Genomic DNA, 17,976 nt, shown 5'->3' with positions numbered 1-17,976 from the left:
TCTAAGGATGTCCCAGGGTCTGCACACCCTCTGTTGTGCCCAAGATTGCGAATCCGAGAAACCACCAAGGAGCCGACACCGATGCAAGCGCACGAGGGTTTTTTAGCAAGCTCGAGCTTGGGTCCAAGTATACCCGACACAGTGGAGCAGGGACTTGGACCCCGAGGGAGGTTACAGCTGGGTTTTTATGGGCTGGTCTAGGGGACCTCCAGAAGGGGTGGAGGAATTTCTTAAGCTCTGTTCTCATTCCATTATGGGGCTTTCAAGGGCATTCTGTGTTTTTTTCCTGTAACTGAAGTAGGATATAAAGTTCAGCTCTTAGTCACAGGGGCCTGAGATGGCTGTACTTGTGCTAAAGCTGAACTTGAGGTGAAATGGCCTTAATTTTCTCGGCCTCCACATTTCCCCCTCTCAGAGGAACCTAAGGAAGGACCCAATAATGGGTCCAGGTTAGTCTCAGAGTGAGCCAGTGGGAATAATTAAACCAGGATTCGAACCAACCTTGTTGCTGTTCTCATTCCTGTTTACGTTTAGCCAAACCTTTTCTGACTTTTGCCATAGATTCCTGGACTGTTCCTGAGTGGTCCTCAGGAAGCAACATTCCTCGTTTAAGGCAGCACATAACCCCCCTTGTTGTAAGACTAAGTCTAATCCCCTTCTGTTTTGAAGGACAACCTCAGGCTAGGGAGTCTTGGAGGTGGGAAATAAGTGAGAACGGCGCAGTCTTAGCTTTAGGGGATTGTCCTTGTCTGGTTGGCTTTTCCATTCTGGAACAAAGTCCTTGAGAACGGCATGTGGGTCAGCTGGCCAGACATGGGTGTAGTGGACCCAGGGAGTAATCCCGTTGACCTTGAGAGCAGTGGGAGTGGTCAGGATCTCGATGTAGGGTCCCTTCCAGCGAGGTTGAAGTGTCCGGTGTTGGTATCTCCGCACATACGCCCAGTCACCTGGCTGACATCAGTGGGGTCCCGGGGGTGGCCCAGTCTCATAGAGGGCCCTCAGCTTAGGCCACACCTGCTCATGAGTTCGTTGTAACATTTGGAGGGAGAAAAGGAGTTGGTGATCATCAAACTCAGCAAACACCTCAGGTTTTAAATTTGGGATAATAGGTGGAGAAGACCGAACATGATCTTGTAGGGAGTCAGTCCCATCTTATATGGGGAGTTCCTCACCCTATATAGGGTGAAGGAGAGGAGAGTCACCCAGTCCCCGCCAGTCTCCAGGGCTAATTTAGTTAAGGTAATTTAGTCAATGTTCTGTTCATCCTCTCTACCTGTCCTGAGCTTTGGGGCCTATATGCACAATGTAATTTCCAATCTGCCCCAAGTACTAGTGCCACTCCCTGTGTTACCTTAGAGACGAATCCTGAGCTATTGTTTGAACCAATCTTAACAGGAAAACCATACCTCAGTAAAATGTCTTCCAACAGTTTCCTGGTCACGGTCTGTGCTGTTTCATGTTTGGTAGGAAATGCTTCTGTCCATCCTGAAAAAGTATCTACAAACACTAGTAAATACTTGTACTCATGTTTTCCAGGTTTTACCTCAGTGAAGTCCACTTCCCAGTAGACTCCTGGGCTGTCCCCCGGAACCAGGTGCCCGAGTTAGATCCATGGGCGGTGGCATTAGTTAACCGGTATGCGTGGCAGCTTGCCACAATCTGCTCCATCTTTGCTCAAGAGTCTTTAATAGTGATCTTTGCATGTTGTATGAGGTCTTCCATCTTCCTTGTTCCCATGTGAGTTCCCCGATGCATTTTGGTAGGACTCGCCATCCTAGTTCCTCTGGCAGGATGATGCTGGAGTCTGCGGCCCTCTACCAGCCACGCAAGCACAGGGTCATAGGCAAGCGTTTGATCCAGTGTAAGTCAGCGTCAGTATAGTTGGGGATGTCAGGCAGGGTCGGTGCCCCTGGATCGGGTAATGTGGTTGTTAAAACCTGGGTCACCATAAGGGCCGCCTCCTTAGCTTTTGAGTCGGCTAGCCGGTTTCCCCTGGCTACTGGTGTGTCTGCTCTCTGGTGTCCCAGACAATGGGCGATAGTTAGTACCTTGGGCAGCCAGAGGGCCCTCAGGAGTTCAAGGATCTCTCTTTTGTTCTTAGTAGTTTTTCCCTCTGCTGTCAGAAGCCTTCTCTCTCTGTAAGGGGCTCCGTGGATGTGAGCGGTGGCGAAGGTGTACCTGCTGTCGGTGTAGATGTTTATTCGTTTACCTTCTCCCCCGGTCAGTGCCTTGGCCAGTGCGATCAGTTCTGCCTGTTGAGCCGACCTTCTGGCTGCCAAAGGCTCTGCCCAGCTGGTCTCCGTTTCCGTGGTTACAGCTGCCCCCGCGTAGCTGACTCCTTCTCGGACAAAACTGCTGCCATCTGTGTCCCAGGTGGCATCTGCATTCGGCAGTGGCTAGTCCTGGAGATCAGCTCTGATTCCGTGCACCTGTGCCAAAATTTCTTGACAGTCATGCAAAGGGGGCGGTCCCAGTCTGGCTAGGGAGTAGCGTTGCCGGATTCAGAGTTTTTGGTGGCTTAAATAAAATTCTAGTGGGCTTTAGCAGTAGGCTCTGATAATGGGTCAGATGGGCAATTCTGATCCAGCGGTCTGGGGGCTGTTGAAGTACCCCTTCAATAGCATGTGGGGTGGTAACATGCAGTTCTTGCCCCATGGCCAGCTTGTCTGCGTCCTTGACCATAGTGGCCACTGCGGCAATTATTTTTAAACATGGGGGCCATCCAGCGGCCACCGTGTCCAGCTTTTTGGAGAGATAGGCTATGGGTCTCTTCCAGGGACCTATGTACTGGACAAGGACCCCTTTTGCCACCCCGTCTTTCTCATCCACATACAGGTAGAAGGGCTTGGTTAGGTCAGGCAACCTGAGAGCCGGGACAGACAGCAAGGCCTGTTTAAGGTCACTAAAGGCTTTGTTCATGGCCTCTGTCCATTCAAAATTTTGCTGGTGCCTGGTGGCCTCAAAGAGGGGTCTGGCCATCTCGGCAAAACCCAGAATCCATAATCGACAGAACCCTGCTGACCCCAGAAATTCACGTATCTGGTGGACGGTTTGCAGCTATGGGATCCTTAGGACGGTTTCCTTCCATGCATCCGTAGGGCGCTCCTGACGGGGACCAGGGCCATCCTCCTTACCTGTCCCTGAAGCCAGCTTCTTGAGGTGCCTCCGTCTTTCCTGTGGGTCATTCATGGTTGTAGCCAGCAGGATCTTGGCCAGGTTTTGGGTCTGCCGGTCACTTAGTTTGGTTTGTTGCTGTTCCGGACTTTATAGACTCTTTCTGCTACTATTACTAAGTCCTGCAAGCTCTTCTCTCCCAATCTCTCTACTCTTTGCAATTTATTTTTAATGCCCAGAGCAGCCTGGTTAACAAAAGCCATGATATTGTGGCCTTTGTTTCCGGGGCTTTTGGGTTCCTAGGGGTGTACTGCCTAAAAGCCTCCATGACTCTAAGAAGGCTGCTAGACTCTTGTCCTTGCCCTGTCTCACACCATATACCTTGGCCAGATTGGTAGGCTTGCACGCGGCAGCCTGGAGACCTGCCCCTAGAGTCTGGCGGTAGACCCGGAGTCTCTCCTTTCCTTCAGCCGAGTTGTGGTCCCAGGTAGGGCAGGATAAGAGGAAGGCAGCGTTTATGAGGTCTGGGTTTTGAGTTGGTTGTCTGTCCTCTCCCAGGACAGACTTCCAGGCCTCCACCTGAATTCATTCTCTCTCTTCGGTGGTGAAGAGAACCTGCAAGAGCTGTTGGCAGTCATCCCAAGTAGGCTGGTGGGTAGAGAACAGTATCTAAAAGCCCGATTAGATCTTTTGGATTATCAGAGAACTTTGCATTCTGGGTTTTCCAATTATATAAATCACTGGTGGAGAATGGCCAATATAACATTGGTCTCTCACCTCTCCGGTCTCATCGGGAGGCCCCATAGTGCCCATAGTACGGAGAGGAAGGGTGGTGGAGTCAGCCAGCCCTGCATTTGGAGGTGGGGCCACCCGGTGGGTCTGACCACCTGTCCCTGCTGCTGGCCCGTGCACAGGGACTCCCTCATCAGGGAAGGGGGCACCCCTTCTGCAGCCCCTGGTGCCTCCAATGGAGGAGCGGAAGGGGGAGGGTGTGCCCGGTATGGCGGTGGGAAAATCAGGTCCTCTGGAGAGGAATCCTGCAAGACCAGATAAAGAGGTGCTTTGTCTTAGAGTTGGTCTCCTTCTCGGCCTTTCACAGGGCTAGAATCTCGGTGGGTCCTGCTTTGGGGGGTAAAAATGGTTTTAGCCAAGGAGGGGGATTCTCGATCATGTCCTGCCAGGTCAGGGTGTAGGGCACCTGGTCAGGGTGGCCGTCCGGTTTGTCCCTGAAGATCACGGCCTTAACCTGTAAGATAATAGGTAGGTGGAAAGTTCCTTCTCAGGGCCATCTCAAGTCAAAGGTTGGCCATTCTGACATGCAGTAAATTTGAAATTTCCCTCTCCATATATCTGTGTTCAGATTATGAGCTCTTTCCCTAATGTCCAAGAAGTGGGAGAGCATAAAAGACAGGGGGGTGGTTTGTGTCTGCCCCATTATGTCCCCAGCCCACACCAAGACACAGACAAATATGACAATTAACAAGGACACAGTAACACAAACATGCCAGTGCAGCCGCAGAGACAAGACAGAAAGTAACCCGAAGGGCTGGCAGCCGGTCCTCCTTACAGATGAGGACCCCATCCTCCCGGTGGGGGCAAGGGACGTCTCCCAAGACCCCCGGGCGATGGCCAGCCAGCATGTCCGCCTAAGCCAACGTCAACCTAATACAGATTGGAATTCCTACAGGTAAAAGTACAGTATAGGGCTCTCAGAGAATATGCACGCAAAAGGTAGAAAAAGTTGAGTGCGCTCACCAGGCATGAGACCCTCCGGATGGGGTCCTGGGGGTCTCTCGGATCCCAGATGAGCCCCCAAATGTTGTGCCCAAGATTGCGAATCCGAGAAACCACCAGGAGCCAACACTGATGCAAGTGCACGATGGTTTATTAGCAAGCTCGAGCTTGGATCCAAGTATACCCAACACAGTGGAGCAGGGGCTTGGACCCCGAGGTGGGCTACAGCTGGGTTTTTATGGGCTGGTCTAGGGGATTTCCAGAAGGGGTGGAGGAATTTCTTAAGCTCTGTTCTCATTCCAGTATGGGGCTTTCAAGGGCATTCTGTGGTTTTTTCCTGTAACTGAAGTAGGGTATAAAGTTCAGCTCTTAAATTTTTTTTTAATGTTTATTTATTTATGATAGTCACAGAGAGAGAGAGAGAGAGAGAGAGGCAGAGACATAGGCAGAGGGAGAAGCAGGCTCCATGCACCGGGAGCCCGATGTGGGATTCGATCCCGGGTCTCCAGGATTGCGCCCTGGGCCAAAGGCAGGCGCCAAACCGCTGCGCCACCCAGGGATCCCAAAGTTCAGCTCTTATTCACAGGGGCCTGAGATGGCTGTACTTGTGCTAACGCTGAACTTGAGATGGAATGGCCTTAATTTTCTCGGCCTCCACACCTCTGAGTGGTTCACCATGCGTCCTGTCTTCTCAATTTCCTGCCAAGCAACAGCAAGATCAGTATACCCAGTCTGTCTATGTCCCTATTCATTACCCAGTATGTCTATGTCCCTATTCATTTTGCACCATTTTGTCTAAAATAAAAATGATAGAAATAATGAAGCAGAGCTATAATAGAAGCTGCTGAGAATTTAAAAAGATCAAAAAGACTGATCTGTTTTGCAAAAGAAAAGACTGGGAGGGGATCCCTGGGTGGCTCAGCGGTTGGGTGGCCCAGCGGTTTCCAGCCTGCCTTTGGCCCAGGGCGTGATCCTGGAGGCCCAGGATGGAGTCCCATGTCGGGCTCCCTGCATGGAGCCTGCTTCTCCCTCTGCCTGTGTCTCTGCCTCTCTCTCTCTCTATGTCTATCATAAATAAATTAATTAAAAAAAAAAAAAAGACTGGGAGCCTTTGGTTCTGTCAGGAGCAGTTTTTCTAAGGAAATCACATTGCTTTTGGGTTTAAGAGGATGCACAGAGGTTGGTCTGGTGACGGGCTAGGGAAAATGCTAGGCTGCCGGCCATGGGTCAGAAAGGAGAGGAAGGACAGCTAACTTGGCTGAAACGTAATGAGGGGCGAGAGGGAGAGAGAGGGAGTAATTATGTTGAAGAAAGGATCAGGGACGAGGTTATTGAGGTCCCTGCGAGCGCTGGTTAGAATGCGGTCTTCCAAGGACACCTGGGGACTGGTAAAGGTCTTTGGCTGGTTTCATGTCAGGATAGTTATTTGCGTTTGGAGAAGAACATTCTGGTCCAGCTGGAGCACGCTATCCCGGGGAGGCCTGCGTGGATGTAGGGCGAGCGCCGCGCGCTGACTGGGAGGCCGCAGGGGTGCTGGGGGGTTGGGGTTAGCAGGGTGGGCTTACGGAGAGGTGCTCATAGGCACTGTGCATTTGAACTCGCCACCATCCCCCCAGCCCCTGCCAGACGCTAGGGGAGATGGGAGTGCTCCATAGCAGGGGGAGCCTGTGCACAAGGCATTACGGATGCAGATCAGTAAACCGAAGGTGCCCTGCACGCACGTCGCCGTGAGCACTTGGCAAGCACCGGAGCCGAGATGTGCTTTCCCAGCCCGGCCACCAGGGGGCGCGCGGAGACAGGCCACCCGGCAAAGCCGAGGCCGCGGGCACTTCCTTCTCCGGCCAATAGGGGGAGAGCACGAGCCAGGCCAGGCCCGCCCTGCTGCGCAAGCGTCCTTTCCGAGCCTGGTCCTGGGTTCAAGACCCATGCACACACTCCCACCCCATCCCCCACCACCTCACCCCACTCCATCCGTCACCCCCTACCCCCCCTCCACCCCTCACCCCCACCCCGGCCAGCTACTGACTTCTCTAATATCTACCTCTGTGCTTCATTTCCTCCTCTTATAAAAACGAGTCCGTGTTAAGCGGTGGGCAAATGTTAGCCCCCTGTCCTGGCCCCCAGGTGACCACATGACCTCCTGTCCCCAAACCGGTGACCCTAGAATGCACAGTGGCCCCCAAGGAAGACAAAACCCAGAGTATCCCTGAAAATAACTTGGAAAACGAATCACTCAGGTTTGATTTGGGGGGTTTGGGCGGGGGTGGGTGGTGGGTGGTGGGGGCTCTTACATTCTCAGCCCCGGTAGCTGTGACTTTCCAAAAGGGAGAATATAGGATTCAGCACCTCTGCCATCTGTTTTCTTGTTCTCTGCGTTTTAAGAAAAATAAGAGGATATCTTGAATTAAATTTATGTGGTTCCACGTTTTTAAAATGGTTTGTAAAAGATACAAATTCACAGGTGTCTCTCCCACCCATCCTTGTTTCTCTGCTCAGAGTCAAGCACCCTCATCGCCATACAAATCTAAGCCCAACAGGTGCCTACACCTTTAATTTTTTTTAAATAAAAAAAATTAATTCAGCAGTGTGTCCTGCAGAAAGTTCCAAATCAAAGAGCGTCCTTGCTTTTTTGCAAACCAGTTGCATCTTCCAATGTGTGTGTGTATATCATCATTTTTATTTAGTCCCGTACTGACAGATTGTTTCCAAGATTTTATTTTTTTAAGTAATCTCCACACCCAAGGTGGGGCTCAAACTCACAACCCCAAGATTAAGAGTAGCACGCTTGACAGACCGGAGCGCCCCAGGTGCCCTGACAGATCATTTCTCATATTTTGCCGCCACACACAATGCTGCAGTTAATAACCTTGTACTCATTTAATTCTGAACATGTGCTGTTATACCTGCAGGCTAATTAGCAAGAAATGGTAAAAGGGCAAATGCTTTTGTCATTTTAATTCCCAGCTGGCTATTACAGGGTCTTGCCTTTTTGCGCTCCAGCCTCCGTGTCTGAGCAACTGTTTCTCCACTTTTTTCCCAACAGAATGAGTTTATTTCCACAGACGATTTGTTCATATTCTTTGTGCCCAATGGGGACACAGAGTTCCAAATATTTGACCATCTGTTTTGGGGTGCAATCATCTCTGTTAATAGGACACTGATCTGAAAGCCTGACACCTCCTTATCTCATTTCACTCCTGCTCGCTCTCACTGTTAACACCATGAAATCATAATCTTTCGATCACCATCAGGAGATGTACAAAATGAGGCTATGCATGGGGGGAAGCATCTCTGTAGCCTGCTTGGCATCTTGTCTTGTAATAAATTAGTTCTCATTGACCACGAGACGATACAGTATTACTATATTGTCACAGTGTTACTATTATTATTATTTTTTTTTTTATGATAGTCACACAGAGAGAGAGAGAGAGGCAGAGACATAGGCAGAGGGAGAAGCAGGCTCCATGCACCGGGAGCCCGATGTGGGATTCGATCCCGGGTCTCCAGGATCGCGCCCTGGGCCAAAGGCAGGCGCTAAACCGCTGCGCCACCCAGGGTTCCCCAGTGTTACTATTATTATAGTAATAAATATTACCATTATCACTTATTATAGCATTTAAATGACTATTATTCCTTATAAGTGTTGCTATTTTTCTATTAACATAGATTATTACTGTCACCATTGCTTTTATTATGATGTAGAATAAATAAATATCTATTATTTTCTGAATTCCAGGCTCCCGGGCCTTGGAGGAAGACTCTGCCAACCACTCTCTGCCCTGCCCGCCTTCTCCTGCCAGAGGACAGTCCCCAGGCAAACTCTCCACAGCCATTCGCTCTGAGCTGGGAAGGGAGGGAGGTTTTCCTACGTTTCTTTGACTATACCCTGAGGTACCAGGCTTGCTCTTGGCCAAGAACTGTAGGCAGTCTCCACCTGCCATGACCTTGAGCAAGTGGCTTGAGTTCCCTGAGTCTCAAAGACCGCCATGCCTTCCTCATTGCAGGGACAGAAACAGGAAAGAATGTGCCTCAGGCGCTGGGTGTGCCGATTGACACACACTCCCTACTAGTAGATGGAGCCGTCGTTAACGGAGCCACCCAGCCAAGTCCTGCCGGGATCTGCTGTATCAGGGCTTCTTGACTCATCCGTCCATCCATCCGTCTACCTGTCCACATCCAGTCAGCTTTCTGCAGGCCAGCACCAAAGCTGAATGACACCAGGGATGTGTCTGACTCACACTTTGCCCTGAGATGCTCCCAGACTGAGGGGAAGGCAGCCACAGCCCAGGGTGGCCTGAGTGGTGGACCTTCCATGGAGAGTCACAAATGTCGTTACTAAACAGAAGTCCTGGGATGCCTGGGTGGCTCAGGGCATGATCCCAGGATCTGGGATCAAGTCCCACAATCTGGCTCCTTGCAAGGAGCCTGCTTCTCCCCCTACCTGTGTCTCTGCCTCTCTGTGTGTCTCTCATGAATAAATAAATGAAATCTTAAAATACATAAACAAGTCCTCACCCCAAAAGGAACTGTATCTGCAGATGTGCATCTTCTTAGGGGCTTACATCTAGTCTCCACTGTCCTCTTCCCCACGTGCACCCAGATGAGCTCCCTTGTCCATTAGCTGAGCTGACAGGTGGGACCTCACGCCGTCCTTGCTGGGATCTCAGTTTGCTATCTGGAAAATGGGAACAGCAACTCCCCAAACAGGAACACAGTTTCTTGAATTCCAGTTGACACACAATTAAAAAAAAAAAAAAGCCTGAGGATGATATTTATAGATGACTCATCAAGTATTGATCACACATGCACCCACCCTGGAAAGACACCACAGATCAATCCAGGCCTAATCTCTGCTCCTATGGGGCTTCTGTTTCAGAGACCAGGTTCCTAATCATGAAGCTTCAGCCCTCCCCAAGGGCCCCACTACTCCATCCCCGGCCTCCGGAATTAGCCTCAATCACCATACGTAGGTGGAATTGTGTTTTCCTTGTTTTTTAAGATTCTATTTATTTATTCTTTTTTTTTTTTTCTCATGATGAAAACTTTCAGGGGCCCCTGGGTGGCTCAGTGCTTGAGCATCTGCCTTCGGCTCAGGCTGTGATCCCGGGGTCCTGGGATCGGAGTTCCCCATTAGTCTCCCAGCAGGGAACCTGCTTCTCCCTCTGCCTGTTTCTCTGCCTCTGTCTCTGATGAGTAAATAAAAATCTTTTTAAAAGAAAACCTCCAAATATACAATAGAGTATTATTAACTATAGTCCTGCTGCTGTACATTACATCCTCATGACTAACTTCATAGCTGTGAGCTTGTATTTTTTAACACCTTCTTAATCTTTAAAAAAAAAATTCTCCTGTTCCCACCCCACCCCCACTCCATAGCCTCAAATCTGTTCTCTGTATTGATGCATTTGGGTTGTTTCTATTTTTAAAAAAATTTTTTTAGATTCCACATATAAGTGAGACCATATGATATTTGTCTTTCTCTGTCGTATTTTGCTTAGCATAATGCCCTGAGAAAACACTCGAGTCTTTCAGAACCAGCCCTTTATCCTGCTAACGCAGATGCTAGCAGCGTCCCCTGCAAACCGCCCACGCGCATGGTGCTGCCTGTCTCACCAGGCTGTGAAGCAAGGACCCACGTGGAGCCCCAGAGTGGGCATAAAGATGACGGCATCTTTATCCCAAAGTGAAAACATCTGAGCTACAGAAGATGCAGAAAGAAATCTTAAACGCATTTCCCCTCCCGAGGAAAAAACCTGCTGCCTTCAACCCCCCCTGGGAGGGAGTTTCCGGCAAAGTCAGCTGCCAGGACCCCCTGGTCTGCCCTTTTCCTTAGCATCAAAAAGCCCAAAAGAATCTTCCATCCTCTCCCACAGAAGCCCTCACATCCCTCCTTTTGTTAAGTTGATATATATCAACTTGTCTCCTGGCCCTTCCCCCCGCTTACTGGGAGGTCCCTCAGGCACAGGTAAACAAACCTGTCTTTTCTCCTGCTAATTCTGATCATTGTCAGGTAATTGCCAGGCCAGCGCTGGACTCAGGCGAGACGAGAGCTTTCCCTCCAAACCTTCGCTCCGGAACCCCTTCCAGGCCGGCCTCTCCCCCTCCCCCACACCTGCCTCGGTTCCCAGCCTCCTCTAATTCTGAGCTCTTGACGACAGGCCCCAAGTACCAAGGGATTCCATCTCCCTTCGTTCTGGCCCAATTAGGACGGGGAAAGTGCAGGGTGCCAAGGAATCCTTGCTGAATAACCAAGTGCATCACAGGAATCTTTAGGAGCGGGCTCTGGAAACTTGCGCCTAGCAAGTCCCCAAGAGTCGGGAGATTTCTGCCCCACTCAGTGCTCTGTAGGATTCTGCAGTGATCTGAAAGGAATTTCCTGTGGTAAACAGCTATCACTGATCTGTGTCACTTAAAAAAAAAAAAAAATTGCATCAAGATCATCAGAAACGATTCTTTGAAGGGAGCAGCACCTGAAATCGCTTTTTTTCCAGAAGCTGCAAATGTGCCTTGGCTTCTCATCCCATTTCCTAAACCGTCCCCAAACCTGCCCGCCCTTCAGGCTTCGTCCCCTCGGCCCTGTCCCTCAACATCTGCACATGACCACGTCCCTGCCACCCATTTTGCACATTGCTGCCCTGCTGAAGCTCCGGTGAATATGCAGAACTGCATCTGTGCTGTCCTGCACCCGGCGCGAGACTAAATGGGGCTGCTGCACCTGAAGAGGGCTTCAGGGCACACGAATGCAGAGCACCCAGTTAAATGGGCACCTCAGACAGACTTGCCTTCCTTGGAAGATCTGTGTACTAAAAACTCACACCAGGGGACCACCTGGGTGGGTCAGTGGTTGAGCAACTGCCTTCTGCTCAGGTCGTGATCCCGGGTCCTGGGATTGAGTCCAACGTCGGGCTCCCTGCATGGAGCCTGCTTCTCCCTCTGCCTGTGTCTCTGCCTCTCTCTCTCTCTGCATCTCTCATGAATAAATAAATTAAAAAAAAATTTTTTTTAATGTGTGAAGGGTAGCCCAGGGGGCTAAGTGGTTTAGCGCTGCCTTCCGCCCAGGGCGTGATCCTGAAGACCCAGGATCGAGTCCCACGTCGGGCTCCCTGCGTGGAGCCTGCTTCTCCCTCTGCCTGTGTCTCTGCCTCTGTGTGTGTGTGTGTGTCTCATGAATAAATAAAATCTTTTTTTAAAAAATAGGTGAAGAATTGAGGAGAGAAAGGGGTTCGGGCTCAGGGTGGTTAACAGGACTGTTTAAACAGCCTTAGGCCCTGGGTTCCCCTCTCTGGTGAGGGTGGTGACCCTCTGCCTCCCTGGTGCTGGAACTTATCTCCTGCTCTCAGGAGGACAAAAGAAGTCCAGGTGGCCTTCTGCCAAATGAAGTCTCTTGTGTACCTTTAATTCAAAATAAGCAACATGCCAAAGTGGCATATTTCAGAGTGACGCACTCTGAACCCTGACAGGGTCATGACTATTACAATACAGGGGTAGATATCAGGTGCAAGTCCATAAGGACAGTTGGGAGGTACAGCTCAGAAGCAGAGTGAGGGGGTCAGTAGGTGGAAAGTTACTGAGGTAGAGGGTCACGGGGAGGGGGATTCCTACTGGAGTGGCTTCACAGGCTTCTTGCTGAGGGCTGGCAAGGGTGCAGACTTCAAGAGTGGAGGATGAGAAACTTGATCAGATATCAGTGGTCATCAGATACCAGGGGTGTGTGTGTGTGGGGGGGGATATGACAGCAGGATTTTTTGCTGAGGCGGTGGAGTAGGCTCCCCAGGACAGGTCAGGGCAAAGGTCAAGGCCTAGTGAGGAGGGCTGGGGGAGCCTTACCACAGTTTGTTCAAGGAGAGAGTCTTGGGGATGTCCCCTTGAAGTGTGATGAAAAATACATGTGCATCCAAGATCTTTCTCCCCACAAGCCACCATCCCAGGCTAATCAGGAACCCCCCCCAAAAAAAAATCAGACAAATCCCAGTTGAAGCACTTTCTACAAAGTCTGACCATTATGCCTCAACACAGACATCATCATCAAAGATAAAGTCTGAGGAGCCGTCACAGACACGTGGAGCCTGAAAAGCTGTGAAGACGAAACAATATTGTCTCCTGGGTAGGAGCCAGGACTTGAGGGTAAGAGCCGCAGAACAAATAAAAACCCTAAGGAAATCTGAATAAATTATGCCCTGTGGTCGTTAATAATAATAATACTGGCTCTGTAGCAAATACGAATACACTTCCGACAGGGAGAAACTGGGTATACGGGTTATGCTGGGAACTCTCGTGCTGTCTTTCCAGTTTTCCAGTAAATCTAAACTTGTTCTAAAATCAAAAGTTTTGTTTTTAAAAAAGAAAGAAAGAAAAAGTCTGAGGATCAGCCTGGCCGGCTCTGTTGGCAGAGCGTGAGACGCGGGGTTTCAGAGTTGTGAATTCGAGCTCCACATTGGGTGTGCAGATTACTTAAAGATAAAAATCTTTAGATTAAAAAAAAAAAAGTCTTCTGGTTTGGCAAATTCTTAGAAATCCAATGACTGGGAGTGTGTTCCGTGCCCCACTGTCACCTCCCCCCAACCTCAACCCGCAGGGCTTCCATCATAAACAGAACTGAATTTGCCATTATTAAGTGATGCATTCCTAGGCTTTGTGTTCCCTGGTATTCAAAATATTCCCCCAAACAGCTCATCAAGTCTCCTTGTTTGCAAGGGATGAGAGTCTGACTGTCTTTCCTGAATCTTGTGGAGGGAGGAAGTCCAGTCTGGTCCCCATCACCCCCGCCCTGCCCCCATCACCCGCGGCCAAACAGATGGGACTTTGTGGGTGAGGAAGGAAGTGGCCAGTCACAGACAGTCCTCGAGGCTCAGCACGGGGGTGTTTTCACCCATTTTGCTTCCAACTCAAGTTCTCGGATCTTTTCCTCCCTTGGGATTAATGTACTTAGAGCATCAGACTCTGTCCCAGACCAAACTGCAGCCGGGCTCCCTGACTTTGACCTTGGCGTCTGACCTTTTGGGCCTGCCTAGCCTGGTCTGGATAAAGAATCCTGCTGCCCACCCCCTTCCTTGATAGCCCAGCTCTGGGATGTCCCCTCTTCGGCCTGAAGCCTGTGAGGCCAGGTCAGTAAGAATCCCCCTATCCGTGGACTCCCTCTTATTAATTTCCATTCACTGACCCCCTCCCTCTGCTCTTCGGTTGCAAATCCCCATTTCTCCTTGATATATTGGGGGTTGAATTCAATCTGTCTCCCCCACTGAGAAAGGACCCTGAAGGAGGTCAGAACACACAACCCCAAACTATGCTGTTCTGACATATTGGCTATTTTGAGTGAAAGATGCCTGAAACAGTAAATTCACAAAAAGCACTTTTTTTTTTTTTTCTGAGAATGTGGGAGATGGAATTTCCAGATGAAAGATGTCCTCTCTCTCCAGAAGAAAAGCCACACCGTGGTCTAGCTCGAGAAGCTTGGACTGCCCCTATTTCAGGAATGGGGAAGTGCAGGAAGAGGCATGTGATTTCACTCCCAAACTCCCCACAGGTAGTCAAGACCAGAGCTGGGGTGCTAAAGCCGACAGTTTCCCCCCTACCCCAGCCCCTGCTTACAGCGTCTCAAATCTTAGGGTTTCAGGTGCAAACACCTGCCCCCCACGCCCTCCTCTCTGTGGCCAGCACCACCCCTCTAGTGAGCTGGATCCAGCAGTCCATGAAGTGGCACATGTGTTTGTGGGCAATTTGACAAAACACAGCCTTGTGTTGTCCACGAGGTAAATACAATGCGAGCCGCATATAAAAACTGAAAAAGTTTAAAGATTTTTTTTTTTTTAATACTTTCTACACCCAACGTAGGGCTTGAACTCAGAACCCTGAGATCAAGAGTGATCTGCTCTACCTGCTGAGCCCACCAGGTGCCCCAAAAGGTGAAAAATTTTAATAGGCACATTGAAAGAAAAGAAAAAGTCACAAGTGAAGTTAATTTTAATAATATACTTTATATATCGGGACGCCTGGGTGGCTCAGTGGTTGAGTGTCTGCCTTTGGCTCAGGGCCTGCCTAATCCCGGATTCCTGTTTCAGGCTCCTTGCATGGAGCCTGCTTCTCCCTCTGCCTGTGTCTCTGCCTCTCTTTCTGTGTCTCTCATGAATAAATAAATAAAATCTTTATATAGATATATATCTATCTATATATATATATTTTATATAACCCGGTAAGTCCTAAATAGGACCACTGCTAATTGAGAATCATTATGACAAAATGACTGAGACTGTATACACTGGTTTCTGTTTGTTCTTACCAAGTCTTTGAAATCTTGGGTGAATTTGACCCTGGGACCAGCCACCTGCCCAGTGATGAGCAGACACAGGGAGGTTCAAGGGAATCCATGGAGAAAGTGTGTTTTCCTCTTCTTTCCTTCTAGCAAGACTGGAAGAGTTAACTGGTTTGTCATCTCATTAAAAAAAATTTTTTTTTGATGCTCTGTTCTGTCATTTTTGGTACATCACTTCAGAGGGATTTGAAAACAACTCAAGTTGACAACCTTTTTTTTAGATTTTTAAAATGTTGTATATTAGAACATCATTTAAAAAGAATTAAAAGATATTGAGGAATATTTCACTATGCCAAAAGTCTTCTATTTATGTATTTATCACAAAAATGAAAAATAAGAATGAAATACGGAATTCCCTTTTATTCTAGCTACATAATCTATTTGGGAGATAACTATTCATCTCATTATCATGTCCTTTAGAAATTCGATTCTATTCTTCACTTAAGGTGGAACATATGTGGCTTGTCAGGTCAACTGTGAAGCAACACTTGTAATGACAACCCAGGCCAGGAATCTCTGATTTCACACTTAGAACAATGGTCATATGGGCAGCCTGGGTGGCTCAGCGGTTTGGTACTGTCTTCTGCCCAGGGTGTGATCCTGGAGACTCGGGATCTGAGTCCCATGTCAGGCTCGTTGCATGGAGCCTGCTTTCTTCCTCTACCTGTGTCTGTGCCTCTCTGTCTGTGTGTCTCTCATGAATAAATAAATAAAATCTTAAAAAAAAAAAAAAAGAACAAGGGTCATAGAAAAATTAGAGGCACCTGGGGGGGCTTAGTCACTTGAGCATCTGCCTTTGGTTCAGGTCATGATCCCTGGGCCCTGAGATGGAGTCCTGAGTCAGACTCTGATCAGCAGGGAGCCTGCTTCTCCCTTTCTCTCTGCCCCTCACCTCTGCTTTCATCTCATGTTCTCTCTCATGTGCACACTCTGATCTCCCTCTCTCAAATAAATAAATAAAATATTTTTAAAATAAAAACTGAAAAAATAAAATAAAATAAAATAAAATAAAATAAAATAAAATAAAATAAAATAAAAACTGTTACATAAATTGCAATGGATGAGCACTTCTTTTGCAGATGACAATGATAGAGTGTGGCTGTATTTTGGGCTGTGTGTATGTTTAATTTAAGTAATCTCTGTGCCCGAGGTGGGGCTTGAACTCATGACCCCAAGATCAAGAGTCATGCCCTCCACTGGGAATGCCAGCCAGGTGCCCCTTCATAACTGAAAAAGCTTTTAAATCAACTATAAATTTGTGTGAGGATATAGAGATCCATTCTTCCAGATAATAAATAACTTAAAATAAAGCTCATGCAAACTGAGATGTGCTGTTAGTATGAAATAGGTCTTGGGATTTCAAAAACCTAGTACCCAAAAGACAAAAAAATCATATAAAATCTCATTAATATATGTTTGATTCTTATTACCTGTTGAAATGATGATATTTTGGATGTATATATCTATATCTATAATATTTATTTATTTATTTATTTGAAAGGAGAGAGAGAGAGCAGAAGGGCAGAGGAGAGGATGAAGAAAAGCAGATTTCCTGCTGAGCATGGAACTGGACATGGGTGGGGCTCAATCCCAGGACCCTGAGATCATGACCTGAGCCGAAACCAAGAACTGGTTTGCTTAACCGACTGAGCCATCCAGGTGCCCCTCTGTATATATATATTTAAAGATCTTATTTATTCATTTATTTGTCAGAGAGAGTGCACAAGCAGGCAGAAGAGCAGAGGGAGAGGGAGAAGCAGCCTCTTCATTAAGAAGGGAGCCTGATGCAGCACTTGATACCAGGATCCCAGTCTGAGCTGAAGGCAGATGCTTAACCGACTCAGCCACCCAGGCACCCCAATATTTTGGTTATATTAAACTTAATAAGGCATTATTAAAATGAATTTCATGGATCTCTTTTTACTTCTATTAATAGGGATCCTTGTGCGGGGGTCACCTGAGCATATACAGAAGAGCACTGGTTTGCAGAAAGTCTTTTCCCTGGACACAGAAGAGTCTGGAAGGGGCTTCTTAACCATCCCTGCTCTCAGGACACTGGGAAAGCCCAACACTGGCAAACAGAAACAGAAATGTACAGTTTGTCCAGCAATCATGAGGGTTTTTTTTTTTTAAGATTTTATTTATTCATGAGAGACACACAGAGAGAGGCAGAGACACAGGCAGAGGGAGAAGCAGGCTCCATGCAGGGAGCCCGATGTGGGATGCGGGACTCGATCCCGGAACTCCGGGATCATGCCCTGAGCCAAAGGCAGACGCTCAACCGCTGAGCCACCCAGGCATCCCATGTTTTTTTTAACTTTAACTTTAGTCTTGGAGAGCGACATTGGGGTCAGGAGGTGCACAGCACGCAGGCTTGACATTATAAATCTCTGAAATAGGGGCACCTGGCTGGCTCAGTCGGGAGAGCATGTGACTCTTGATCTCAGGGTTGTAATTTCAAAGCCCCCCAGCCATCGGCCCCACATTGGGCATAGTGCCTACAAAAGACAAATAATAAAGCCTCAGAAAATGTTCCAAACTAAGGCTGTTTCACTCTAAATCCTGTACTTGTGATGAATATCTGCAGCTTTCTGCTGGTTGCTCAGCTGGTGTTCCTAAAAGTAGAAGTTTGCTTTTGTTTTTCGAATACAAGATTATCATAACACAGCGCATTCACCTGGTTTCCTTCTGCTTCTGAAAGTGTCCCCCCAAAGTTGATTTTTTTTTTCAATTGACAGTTTCCTTTACTCGGTAAATATTTTTGAATTACCTATGACATCCCAGGCACTGGGAAATACCGCTCTGAGCCAAACAGGAGA

The 17,976-nt window shown here is 48.4% G+C and overlaps 1 long non-coding RNA gene and 1 pseudogene across 1 annotated transcript; both read right to left on the bottom strand.

The window, feature by feature from the left end:
• Positions 1–1,585: 1,585 nt before the first annotated feature.
• Positions 1,586–3,918, bottom strand: LOC140607361 (uncharacterized; annotated as a pseudogene).
• A 3,187-nt stretch (positions 3,919–7,105) lies between these two features.
• Positions 7,106–10,942, bottom strand: LOC140623672 (uncharacterized). Its single transcript, XR_012023245.1, has 3 exons — positions 10,824–10,942; positions 9,364–9,523; positions 7,106–7,218 (listed from the first exon to the last, which is right to left on the bottom strand). It is a non-coding gene; the product is annotated as an uncharacterized lncRNA (long non-coding RNA).
• Between the last annotated feature and the right edge of the window lie 7,034 nt (positions 10,943–17,976).

Source organism: Canis lupus, chromosome 1 (assembly GCF_048164855.1).
Source record: "Canis lupus baileyi chromosome 1, mCanLup2.hap1, whole genome shotgun sequence".
NCBI lineage: Eukaryota > Metazoa > Chordata > Mammalia > Carnivora > Canidae > Canis > Canis lupus.
The sequence above is the reverse complement of the archived record's forward strand: the minus strand, read 5'-3'. Positions and strand labels throughout refer to the sequence as shown.